Below are 13,273 nucleotides of genomic sequence, written 5' to 3'. Positions count from 1 at the left end.
ATACAGTGGCCTTCATCCAGTTCACATACTACTTGAAACGCAGAAGATTTCTAATCCTCTGGTCAACTCTCTGCTTCTCAAGCTTCTCTTATTTTCCAGAATGAAGCTTTCGTGTATTTTTTTTTAATCTCTTGCTTATATCATGCACTGATCCCTTCTTTTTGTCTTCTCTCCTCGGTGTTGGGATACCTCCAAAGAACCATCGGTGGTTCTGTTCTTATTCCACATCTTTTGTCAGGGTTATCACATCTATTTTTGAGGCTTTCTTTTATCATATATATCATTGTAGATTGCATTGTGAACTCCAAAAAGATGTGCTAAAATCCTACCCAATGCCTATCGATATGACCTACTTAGAAGTAGTATCTTTACAAATGTAATCAAGTTAAGCCATGCAGGATGGGGCCAGAGCTAATCCAATGTCTGGTTCCTTGTAAAAAGAGGGGCATTTGTACCCACATAGTGGGGGAATGCCATGGCAAGACAGAAGCAAAGATTGGGATGATGCATCTACAAGCTAAGGACTGCCCCAAACCACCATCAGCTAGGAAAAGAGAAGAATGGTCTCTCCTCAGGCCCTCAGAGAGAGCACAGTTCTGGGTGCCTCTCCATTTTGGACTCCTAGCCTCCAGAACTGTGAGACAAGAACTGCCCCTTGTTTTAAATTGCAAGTTTGTATAATTGGTTACAGCAGCCCTAGAAAACTAATATACATAAAATTCCAAATATACAAGATATCCCCATAATAGTGCCTCAGCCTTCAGATCTGTACTTCCAACAGTCTAATGAAATATTCACTAGGAACCAGTTAAATCTCAGTTACACCAAATCTCTTGTATTTCTTCCAAAAACTTCCACTCTATTTCCATCTTAAGATCATTTTGTTATCCCTGAGTCCTTATACTACTTTGCCCCTCAAATTTAGTAACTCAGCTTTGTACTAAAACTTGAACCATCAGTTTATGTCTCTGTCTCTGCTTCGTCTTCTTCTGTCTTTGCAGTACCTGCACCAGTCAGGATTTTGTCTCACTATAATTTTTTACAGGAGGTTCCTAAATTACCATCTAGTGAACTCTGACTGTGAATGGGGGCGCTGTCTCACTTGCAGTTTTCTCAATTGAAGGATCATGTTTTCTCACACAGCCCCACCTCCCTTGGGGCCAGATAGTGGAGTGGGTGTCCTGCTTCACAGTTACTGCTAGGTCTGGCTCTCAGGTTCTTTGTTCACTGGTAGCATGGTTCTTACCACTATCAAAGAGAGGTAATCCAGGGTCTCCATCCTAGCTCAAAGGGTACATTGAAACCATGATCCATAATCTACATGCACGCGCACGCGCACGCACACACACACACACACACCCCACTTGCATTACCTGAACATTCCATCTCACGTAACATTCGCCAGGAATATAAGAAAAAATGGGGAAAAAAAGCATGGGGAAATGAAGTCTTGGACTTTTCATAATTTGTTTTCAATGTCTTAAGGCACGTAGCACACATCAGTGAGGATTGATTTTTATTCTTCTTGAACAGATTCTAATTTTATTCCATACACTAGGCCTTCCCTGTGGATTCTGTTATTTGCCTACCCAATATCATTTCTCCCCTTCTTTTCCAACAATAAGAATTTTATTCTTGTTTTAGTCAACAATGTGATTAATTAAAGAAATTGCAATCTAGCCTCCTGCGCAAATGCACTTGGCTGGGCAGTAAGTTTTGCCAATGAATCATAAGTGGAGATCTAATGAGCATTTTCAAAAAAACAAAACAAAACTACTCAAGATGCCAACCCAGTTCACGTCTTCTTTTTCCTTTTCTTCTTCCTGTCTTGAGAGGTCAGCAGGCTGACGGTGGAGAAGCCACTGCTGAATGATGGTGCTGTCCTGGGCCCCTGATTCCTGTGGAAGACACAGAGTGAGAAGAGCAGAAGGAGCTGGGCTGGCACAGCTCTCAGTGTTGCGGGGAAAGGTGGTCACCTGGCTAAGACACTGTCGGGTTTCTCCTGGGGCCTTCTTACTGAGTCAGGAGCTGCTTCAAGCTGAGGGAAAGTGGTAATGGTCTCTGCTGGAGAAGCAATGGGAAATAACTATTCATCAAAAATGATTTTATTCCTGGTCATTATCCCCTAACTGGGAGGTCCAGAAGAAAGCATAAAATTGAAAACTCATACTGCAACCTCCACCCAGATACACATCCATCTCTTACCCTGCTGTGAGGCATTTCCTCATTCCCATGACTCAGGGTTAATGCCAAAGCTCTGCACTTAGTTACATGCTTTGCCTCAGAGACCATAAATTTCCTAAGGAGGTAATATTGTATTTGTCTTTGGGTCTTTTGAAAATAGACAAGTTAGTCAATGGACAAATGGCTGAGAGTACAAATGGTAAATGAGTTGATGAATGAATGCTCTATGAGTGCATTGAAGAAAATAAAAATAAGGAGAATATCTGAGAATTGGAGAAGTTGTAGAGAAAATAAATTAGAAAAAAACATGCCCTTATAACAGTGAAAAGGTCCATGTTGATGTTTAAATTTTTCCTACCATTTCTTCCGGCTTTTACAAATTAAAAGAATTAATAGGGCCAACATCATGCATATGTGCTTCTCCCAGACAACTTTTAAAAAATAGAAATACTAACCAAGTAAGACACATAGAATTTTCTGTGGACCTTAGTAACTATTTAAACCAAGCCATACTTTTAAATTTTAAGTGCCACAATTTTAATGGTTTTAACAGTATTCGAAACGTTACAGTGTCAGGAAACGTGACAGTGTCAGTAACTGAAAATTTCTTGTAAGGAAGTCAATTGTGATTTTGACTGAGAATCAGTAGGTGGTTTAGAATTGTGATTAGAAACACACATTTACAAAATTCACAAAATTCCTAAGCCACAGCTCTGATGTTACAAAGTTGCCTTTGTTAATCAAGCGGGTGGACTGGGAGGTCATGGTCATCTATTAAGCTAACTAACCTGTCCCCACCCTCCTACATCAGCCTCATAAACAAACCCAAAAGACAGTATGTGAGTCTGCTGTGACAAATAGAAAATAACATTTTTAACTCTCTTACTATTTTAAAAATGGAGATTATTGTCTCTCGGTTGCTTTACATTCAATATATATTCTCAATAAGAATGCGAGGCTTTAGCATTAAGTCACTTATAGTTCTATTTTGTCAAAGGAAATGTTAAGAAAAAAAATGAGTCATGAATCTGATTTATAAAATCTAATACATTGAAAAGAGATGACGCCAGACAGACCTGAGCTGGCGTCTAGTGGAGTGTGCTCCCAGCAACATCTCTGAGCCTCATGCCTTCATTTATGAGGTGGGTGTTAGACAGATTGTAAAGGTTAAGAGATGACAGACATAAAGTGCTGCAAAAGGTACTTAACATATGAATGAATGAAAGCTACCATCAGTAGTAATTATTATTATGCCGTCCTAAACTACATTATCTATAAGGTAGTCTAAAGCAAAATTTTACATACTACATATAAATGCTAAATAAATGTAGGCATGGTTTAGTTTGATGGCTTAACATATTGCTGCCAATAAGTGATAGTTTCATGGTTGTGGTCTTGTTCTGGCACCCAACACTTAGGATCTGACCAAGACAATTAGGGACATTACTTATAATAAAATCCATGCATTTGTGATTGTGAGACTCTGAACATTTCAGGAATGTTCCTTGGAAGATCTAATCACAAAAAAGTGACCCCAAAACAAACATTTTCCTTTAAAATAATCAGATATACTTCATATATATATATATATATATATATATATATATATATATATATATATGTCATTAAAATTTTAGCCATAGAATTTTGCTTGAACTCAGCAGAAGTAAATGGTTAACTTAATTATTTGGTTGATAGTAGGACATACTCTGCATTTTAGAAGGATTTCTGGATTTGTCACTGTTGACACTTGTTGGGGAGCGTGGTGGGGGGTGGGCTATGTTGTAGACTATGGGGTGCTTAGCAGCTTCCCTGGCCCCTACTCACTGCAGTAGCACTCCAGTTGTGACAACCACACCGATTTCCAGACTTTGCCCAGGTCCCCTTAGGAATAAAATAACTGTTGATCAAGATTCACTGTTTAGTGATGGAGAGTTGTCGAAAGATGAGACTCAGCCAGGCTTAGCTCTGCTGCTGGCAGATGACAGATCTGTGGCCTTGGGTAAAGTGACTCCATGCTCCTAATCTTATTTTCCACATATATATAGTTCAGGAAATTAGATAATCTTGAAAGTCTATCTTACTAAAAATTGAAGCACTCTAATATCTCTTTCCACCCCCTCATTCTCTCTCTCTCTTTCTCCCTCACATATTTCAAACATAGTCATTCACGTAGACATGCATTATGGTATCAAATGTATAAGGAATAAAAATGAAAAAAAAAAGATACAAAATCTACTATTAAGTGGAGTCAGAGTGTTGTAATTATTTTGTAAGTAACTTCAACTCCAGGATTACCATGTACACAGAAACAAACAAATAAAAAAAAGGTTTGTTCTGAATAAGTCTACATCAACATTGTTTAGCACTATTTTATCTCAGAATACAATTCAACATCCTTTATATTGATGAAAAGTGCTCTTTTTCTATATATAATTACAATTTAACTTAGCCTCGCTAAGAAGACTGTTCATACACTTAAAATGTAGAATATAATTTTAAGAAAAAATAATTTTTCTATTAATTTAGAAAACATCTTTTTGAGCAGAATAAAAATGTACAGTTTCATTGAAATCTTAGAAGGACAAATATTTAATATGTGAAAATCAGGCCTATAAATAATATTAAACAACTTTCCAAAATAATTTAATAATGGTAATATATTTGGTAGTATAGTATTAACCAGGACTACACCTATTTCTTCAATTAGAAATTATCTTTTGTTTTTATTTGAAACCAGAGAAGATTTAACTTTCTGGTTGAATGCTAAAAATTGTCAACACACAACTACAATAAAGCCAGCTTTGGTGTTAACAATTTCTCTTCTGTTGATGTCCCAGAGCCCTCAAAAATACCTCAATTACTATTCTATTTGTAATATCTCTCACATCTTAAAATTAAAGTTATTGTATATTATCACTTAAATTAAGATAATTTATAGGATTTAGTGATACTTGATATTATTATAAAAACTTTCAAAATGTATAAAGTGGGAAAACCAATTCATTTTTCTTCTATTTAAACTCCAAATCATTACATAAGCAATACTCAGATAAGTTGTTGGCAATTTGAAAAATAACAAAATAATAATCATACATTAATATTTTGGCAGTATAAGGCCAGAATTAATCTTTATTAAACAAAAACATATTTCAGAATTTTTTTATAAAGTAATGAAGCATTTTCTCTAAGAGTCAATAAAAAAAGCATATATTACACAGAAGTCATTTATGTCTGAAGTGAAAGTTCTCCCACTAAGGCGTAGAGGAACCTTGGATACCTGCCTACTTGGAAACTCTCCCCACATCTAATTTCCTCCAACAATGGTCCTTGGAGGTCATCCACAGAACCCAGACTCCATGGGATCACTTAGGAAAACAACTAACACAATAAAAGCATTACTTTACAGATAAAGAATCTTGACTTCAGCAAGGAAAAATATATGTCCAGGTTTCTTTTGGTCTATGTACTCATTAGCCTTTTATCAATTATCTGGAAATTAAAATATACCTTTGTCTAAAGATAATATATATTACATAAGTCAGATATATTTATTGTAAAGAGAACATAAATAAGCACAAAGAAGATTGCCACCCATTGCCTCCATGGTCAGCGAAGTCTGGCAGGCATTACTATACTTTTAAGGGCATCATTAGTGAATGATACAGATGATACATAGATAATCATGCTTATCTGTGGATACTATGTCCAAGTTGCACTAATCTGAGTGTGTTATCCTGTGTGCTTAAAGACTTTACTGATGTCCTAGGCTTTTCCCTTCATGCTTGGTAAGGCATGTGTCCCAGCAGCCCTTTCACCTGGTGTGATAGCCATCACGTCATTGTCTGACACTCATCCAGGTCTTCTTAAAACATGTTACAACAGAGAACAGAAACGTTGACATAGAACTGTGAACAGAGTAGTCACTGTGAGTGTGTGCAAAATGATTCTGATCCAGGTAGCATCAGTTAAGTGGTGCAGTAGGGAAACCTGCAGCCAAGAAAAAATAAAAAACTTGTAAAACTTGTCAGAATCTCTGTGGGCACTCTCCAAAAAAGTTATACAAATGGTAATATGTATGTGAAAAGATGCATAGCATCATTAGATATTAGGAAGTGCAAAATGACAGATATTAGGAAGCAAAAATGGCACATTATTTTAGACTTAGTATGATGACTTTAATTAAAATGATATAAGAAAAAGTGTTGATTTAAAAAAAAGTGTTGATGAGGATGAGGGAGAAATGGAAGTTTCATATGCCGCTGAGACTAATACAAAATGGACAGCTCCTTTAGAAAGTAATCTGGCAGTTCTTCAAAACAGTACACCGGACCTGTTGAAATTTAATTTAAAAAGGAGACATATCCCCATAAACGATGATGGAATGAAATTCAACAATAAAGGTCAATGAAGTGCTTATAATATGCTACAACATTGAAGAGACTCTAAAACGTGATGATTAGTGAAAGAAGCCAGTCAAAACACGACAACACGCTGTAGGAATCCATTTGCAGGAAGTTATATTTTTATGAAATGTCCAAAGTGGGCAAGGTGTATAAACACAGAAAGATGAGTGCCTCCACTGAAGTTGGGGGGAAACGGAGAGTAACTGCTCATGGGTGCAGTGTAAATGCCATGATTAAATCGTACTCTTTAAATAAAGTGGACTATATGCCATTGTGAGTTATAGCTCCATGAAACTAACTTATTTTTTTTTTAAAGTCAGCCCATATGTGAGGCAGCGAGCTTGCCTAAGATTTATCAGAGCTCCTTAAAATCAAGAGCAAGGCCTGGGAAATAACTAATATAACTTATCTCTGTAAAACAGCTCTCCTTTACTGCCTTTTCCTTCCCTCACTGCATGACATTTCGCTACTCTATTGTAGTGGTCTCCACACATTTCTGACTACAGAGCCATCAGCAAATTACATTGAGTATAAACCTGTAATATACGATGTATATACATACATACATACATACATACACACACCCATACAAATGTCTTCATTCATAAAAATATATTCATGAATTATTGTGCCAATATGTGCTATATATTATTGAACTATGAAAGAGCAAATTTGTTATTTTGTCTACAGTTTCTGATTACTTCAGCAATCCAGGCACACTGTCTGGGAAGAAATGCAATTCCCATCATATCCTGCTGCTAGACACCCCATCATCACCCTCCCTCATAATCCTTCTGTGACAGGACTGTGTGTGTCTTGACGTCAGGTCCAGGGCCATCCCCCACCTGTATAAAGACACAAACGTGCAGAATTACTGTCACAGTAAGTTTTCTGTTATGGTCACAGAAAAGCGCCTGAGGATGGCTGTCCAGTTCTCCCGGTGGCATGTGTCATTAAATAGGAGCACATTAAATGTCTTCTCACTATCATTCAGAGTAACCTCTACCCAATTTGAGGACAAGCCAGGTGCTGAGGGCTCATCTTTCACATACACACACCATCTTCCTTAAAATTGTTTTCTGTTCTTGGAATTCTGGCACTGGGTTTTCTCAGTTTTTGTTTTTGTATTTCTTTAACTTTTCTCCTTTTCATCGTTGTAGTGAGAAATTTGGAAAGGATGAGTTAGTTGAAGGCTAGAGCAGGAAATCATTTTGATCAAAAGTCATCACGGTTTCTTCATAGCTCTGCTTCCCCAGCTCTGGGAATCCCTCCAGAGCAGTTCCCAGCCCTCTTCGCCTCCTTCTCCCCAGTTCCCAGCACTTTAGCCTGAGAAGTACTTGGTTTTCAATGAACACATTTTGAATAAGTGTGTAAGTTAGTTACTCAATCAGTGATGCATCAGAGATTTGGTATTTTTCAGCATAAACATAAACACACGTCAATTAGATGTGCAACTTGGGAAGAATGTTCACAAATCAATGTGCCTTGGTCTGTGCTTGTTACTTATTAAAAAAAAAAAAGTCCTGATAGACAATCAGCATTGTCTGGTGAGATGGCAAACTCAAAGTGGGTGCTTACTACATTAACTCTTGGCAGATACTCAATTAGAAGTATTGTTAGAGGTAAAATAAACCATTCCTGGCAATTAGATTCCTCCCAAAATGGTAAATATCCAATATGAATTCATAAATAGAATATAGATTGATGAAAAGGAAGTAGCAAATCTTAGAAAAAGCTAGATGATGTTATATTTGGAAAATTAATCAAGAAACTTCCTTTGCTGGCAAGTGAAGATTTTGGCCCTGTAACCAGAAACTTTCACCATTAATTGAAAGAAATATGCTTGGACAGTTAGACTACAAAGAGGGAAAAGGTCCACCACCTACACGATTTCCAAGTACATCAAACTGTCGTAGGAAGTTATTCTTCTATTAGATAGAAGGGCCAGTCTTATGTTTGCTATTTCGTGCCTAAAAGTGCTACCTCACTTGTCAGATTTATGGATTAGTGGTTTAATTAACACCCTGGTGTAAGCGCTATGGCTTCTGAACTAATTTCTAATCTAGTACCTCTACCCTGTCAGCAAGTAAGACCTTGATAATGAGAATCTATCTTTAAAAGATGGAAGGAAGTTTTCCATTGAATTCATTACAATATGCTTGTCAAACTTGTTTTTTTTTTTTCTTTTTTCCCTTGAGAATCAAACAAATGCAACAACTACTTTGGATATATTTAGGAAACTGTTCTTAGTGTCTTTCTGTTGTTTATTCATTTGCTACTAGGCAAAGAACTCTTTGACTTATTCTAATGTTATACATTTGAGGCATATGACATTGTGAGCTCTTTAATTTGAATATTTTATTATTGATAGCAACTTTAAAATCCTCTCTACCATAGAACAACTTTATTTTTTTCAGCAGCATAACAATCTAAAGACTTCCTTGGGGCCCTTCCAATGATAAACTTTTAACTAGCAGAGTAAAAAAGAAACAATATTTTGCAGAACTGTGGGAAAAAATGAGAAGTATTAGGCCAAGCAGGAAGTCACATTAGAAATCAAGGAGGAAAGCGGTTGTGAAGGCTCTTTTATTGTGAAAGAATGTCTCTACAATTGGGAACTTTGGTCCTCTGTTTGGGGATGGCTCAGGGCATAGGCGGGAAGGAGACCTTGACAGGTGTGGCTGTGGTTCCTTGACTCTCACTCACATAAACCCGAGTCCAAACAGCTGTGACTTCAGTAGAGAAGTCAACCACAGTCTCCAGCCTGTTGAACTGCCCCACACAAAAGTCAGAACGAACCTCTCAGTCTGACATCCAGTTAATAAGAAATACAGAAAAGAGAAGACAGAAAAAGTCACACTTACTAACATTAATAACTAATTTCCAAAGGAAAAGAGGAATCTGTGGATTAAAATAGACTTAAAATGCAGACTAGCCAAGTGCAAAGCATGGATCTTATGTAAAGCTCATTCTAAATAAACAATTAAAATGATCTCACATATAATAAAAAGAATTTAGCACTAACAAAATTGGACGTATTCTTTTAGCATTTTAAGCAGCAGCAATGCCAGTATGCCAAAGTTAAACTGGTGAAAGCAGAAAAGGAAATGTAACAAAATCATTAATTAGAAAAAAAACTGAAAAAACATGTTTAAATCAGCACAAATATCTGTCAATCTTAAAATGGATGAAATGCATAGTTAAATATAGACACAAAAATGTAATTTATCCAGTTGTAAAAAGGAATGAGGGGTATTCCCATACATGGCTATAAAGTGATATCTATAGTGGAGAGTGAAGAAGCCAAGGAAAACATAATAAAAAGTGTATCATCTTACAATGCATTTAAGAAAGGCAAAACATGCATATGTAGCTATGTATGTATCATGTACTTAATGTGTTTTTTGTATAATGTATTAAACTATAATATTTCAAACAACAACTAAGAGTGGTATGAATTATATCATCAATATGTATGGAAAAGTTAAGAATAAACTATATATTTCAAAATGGCAACTATCAGGATTATTGGGTAGAAAGCACAGGATAAAAAAGTTAAATCAAATATACCTTGTTTGTAGGATCAATTTTGAGCCCATGTAAAATTAAATTAAAAAGGAATCAATCTCTACAATTCTAGACAAAATAAAATAAATGAACTCACATGTACATTCAATAAGTTGTCATGACCACAAAATGACCAATGATTCAAGTTATTTATATCATGGAAATTTGACAAAAATAAGTGCAAAAATCAAACTTTCCAGCAGTCATATTGTTGATGGCAGCATGGATATTGTTATTCTGAGACTATTGTGTCCATATATAAAACAATATATGGACAGTATATAAAACAAATGAAAAATTCGTGATATGCGATATACTAATATGATTCTGGTGTCACTCAGCATAAGGGTCTGCCACATGGATAAAAGAGGTACTGAAAAGACTAAAGAGGTTAGGAGAAAGCTTAGTCCTGATTTAAATAGAATATGGGTGAGAATCCGTTATTTTGTATAGACACATAAAATTACACGTACAACTACACAAACATATTATACATACACATACACATCCTAGCTTTATTAAATAAAAAAGCCAAGGAACAATGTTAAGCCCAGTAACAAATACTATTCCTCACTCCCAAAATATGATCCTCCAAATAAGTCTTATTAATAGAACACTCAAAATAAGTCTTATTAATAGAACAGAGTAATTTAAACATTAGAAAAAAATAATAATTTCAATGGTATCTATAAGAGAATGCTAGTGATCTGCCCACCAATTTCTAGTGTTGTTTTTATATTCTCTTATCAGATTTAATGATATCATGATCACTTTTATTTGTTGCTTTAACAAATAATGGATAACCTTCAAAGAAAAAGTGTAAATATTTTTAAATGTAATGTTTACTCTCTTAAGCAAGAGAAAAATTTCAATTTGTGGCAAAATTTGTGACTTAGTTATAGCTATAGAAGGAATTACGGTGTTATCCTTGTTTTTATTTTTCAAAAAAAGAGATGAATGTTCAAAGAAGGGACTATCTAGTCAAAATTAAGTGTAGTACCAAATATGAGAGAGAGAGAGAGAGAGAGAGAGAGAGAGAGAGAGAGAGAGAGAATTTCTTGCATCCTATCAGATCACAATGGAGTGAAATTAGAAATAAATGACAAAAGATAAAACAGAAACCACTCTAATACCTGGTTTCTAACTAATGCACTTTGGTGAATGGATAGCAAAAGAAATCAGGAAAATAATTTTAAAGTCTTCTAAACAAATGAGAATAGTGATATGAATCAAAATCTCTGGCAGAGTATAAAGACAGTTCTAAGGAAATTTTATAGCACTGAGTTCATACATTTAAAAAAATACAGGGGCTGGGAGTTGTGGCTCAGTGGTAGAGAACTCACCTAACCTGTAAGGCACTGGGTTCAATTCTCAGCACTACATAAAAAATAAAAAAATAAACAAAATAAAGGTATTGTGTCCATCTACAACTAAAAATTTAATATATATATATATATATATATATATATATATATATATATATATATATATATTATATATGCCATATAAAATCTAACATTATGCCTCAAGTCCCTAGAAAAGAACAAATCAAAATCAAGGTTGGTAGAAGACAGAAAATATTAAAATTGATGAAACAGAATAAAAAAATACAAAAGATCAATAAAAAGTTCATTTTTTGAAAGGGTAAGCAAAATTGCTAAACTCCTCAATAACTTCACAAATACTTGGGAATTAATCTAAGGAAAGATACCAAGGATCTCTATAATGAAAACTATAGAACACTAATGGCAGAAATTGAAGCTCTTAGAAGTTGGAAAGAAATCCCATATTCTTGGATAGGCAGGATTAAAATTGCTAAAATGATCATACTACCAAAAACATTATAGAGATTCAATGAAATTCCCATCAAAATATCAATGCCATTCTTCACAGAACTAGAAAGAGCAACTATAAAATGTATTTGGAAATACGAGAGACTGAGAATAGCCAAAGCAACCCTGCACAAAAAGAGTGATGCTGGAGGCATCGTAATACCAAACCTTAAAGTGTATCACAGGTTGACACTAACAAAAAGAGCATGGCATTGGCACCAAAATAGACATGAAAAAAAACGGAAGAAAATAGAAGACACAAAGATAAACTCACATAAATACAATTATCTTATACTAGACAAAGGTGCCAAAAACTTTGATTAAATCAATCTAACCTAACTTTCCTACGTACGAATGTGAGTATACCACAGTGACTCTCACCACATACAACCACAAGACAGTAACGAAGGAAAAAAAAAAAAGTCTACAAGCAAATAGCAGAAAGATCAGGAGAGCAGAGGGATGGGAGGAAAAGGAAAAATACTGTGGATGAAATTTGAGCAAATTATATTCCATCCTTTTAAAAAATTATGTCAAAATGAATTCTAAAGTTATGTATAACTAGAAAGAAACTATGAAAACATCTAAGAAAAATACCCCTAGTTGTTTGTTGAATTAATATAATAAACAGATTTTTGTCCCAATGGGAGACTGAAAAAGCAGCTCAAAGATTATTTGAAAGACCTATAAGAGTTCATAACTTGATAATTTATGGAATAAAAATACAGTAACTATTCTGGTGGAAATATGAGCAAAATTTATGGAGGGAATATGAACTGTCACAATGGAATTTACAACAAAGAATTCCCAAAGGGAAGACCTTAGTCTCATCCATTTTCCATGCATAACAGAGTTCTAAGCTCTCAGTAAAATTATAAATTGAGCAAAAGCTAACATCATTGAACAATACTTGTTGCCTATCAAAACATTCTCCTGATAATTTTAACCTAAGTAAAATATTTTTGTGTTTTGCACATTTCAATATAATTGGACAACCTCCAAACTTCTTTAAGGCAAGACATTTCTTTACAGCATCACTCCCCTGTGTATATCTTAATAACTTTTCTACACAAACATTACATTCTTTATTACTTAATATTCTTTAGTATTTTTGTGCTGTGAATCAACATGTGTGACTGCAAAGTAACTTTCCAGGATGGCTCTGACAACAGTATCAATGATGTATTTCACAATTGTTAGAATATTTCAATGAATAATCTACAATAAATTAATGTTTCTATGTCAACTAGAAATTTATGTTATGCAGATGTATAAGTTTATTAA

This window comes from Callospermophilus lateralis, unplaced genomic scaffold, assembly GCF_048772815.1.
Source record: "Callospermophilus lateralis isolate mCalLat2 unplaced genomic scaffold, mCalLat2.hap1 Scaffold_124, whole genome shotgun sequence".
In the NCBI taxonomy this organism is placed as follows: Eukaryota; Metazoa; Chordata; class Mammalia; order Rodentia; family Sciuridae; genus Callospermophilus; species Callospermophilus lateralis.
The sequence above is the reverse complement of the archived record's forward strand: the minus strand, read 5'-3'. Positions refer to the sequence as shown.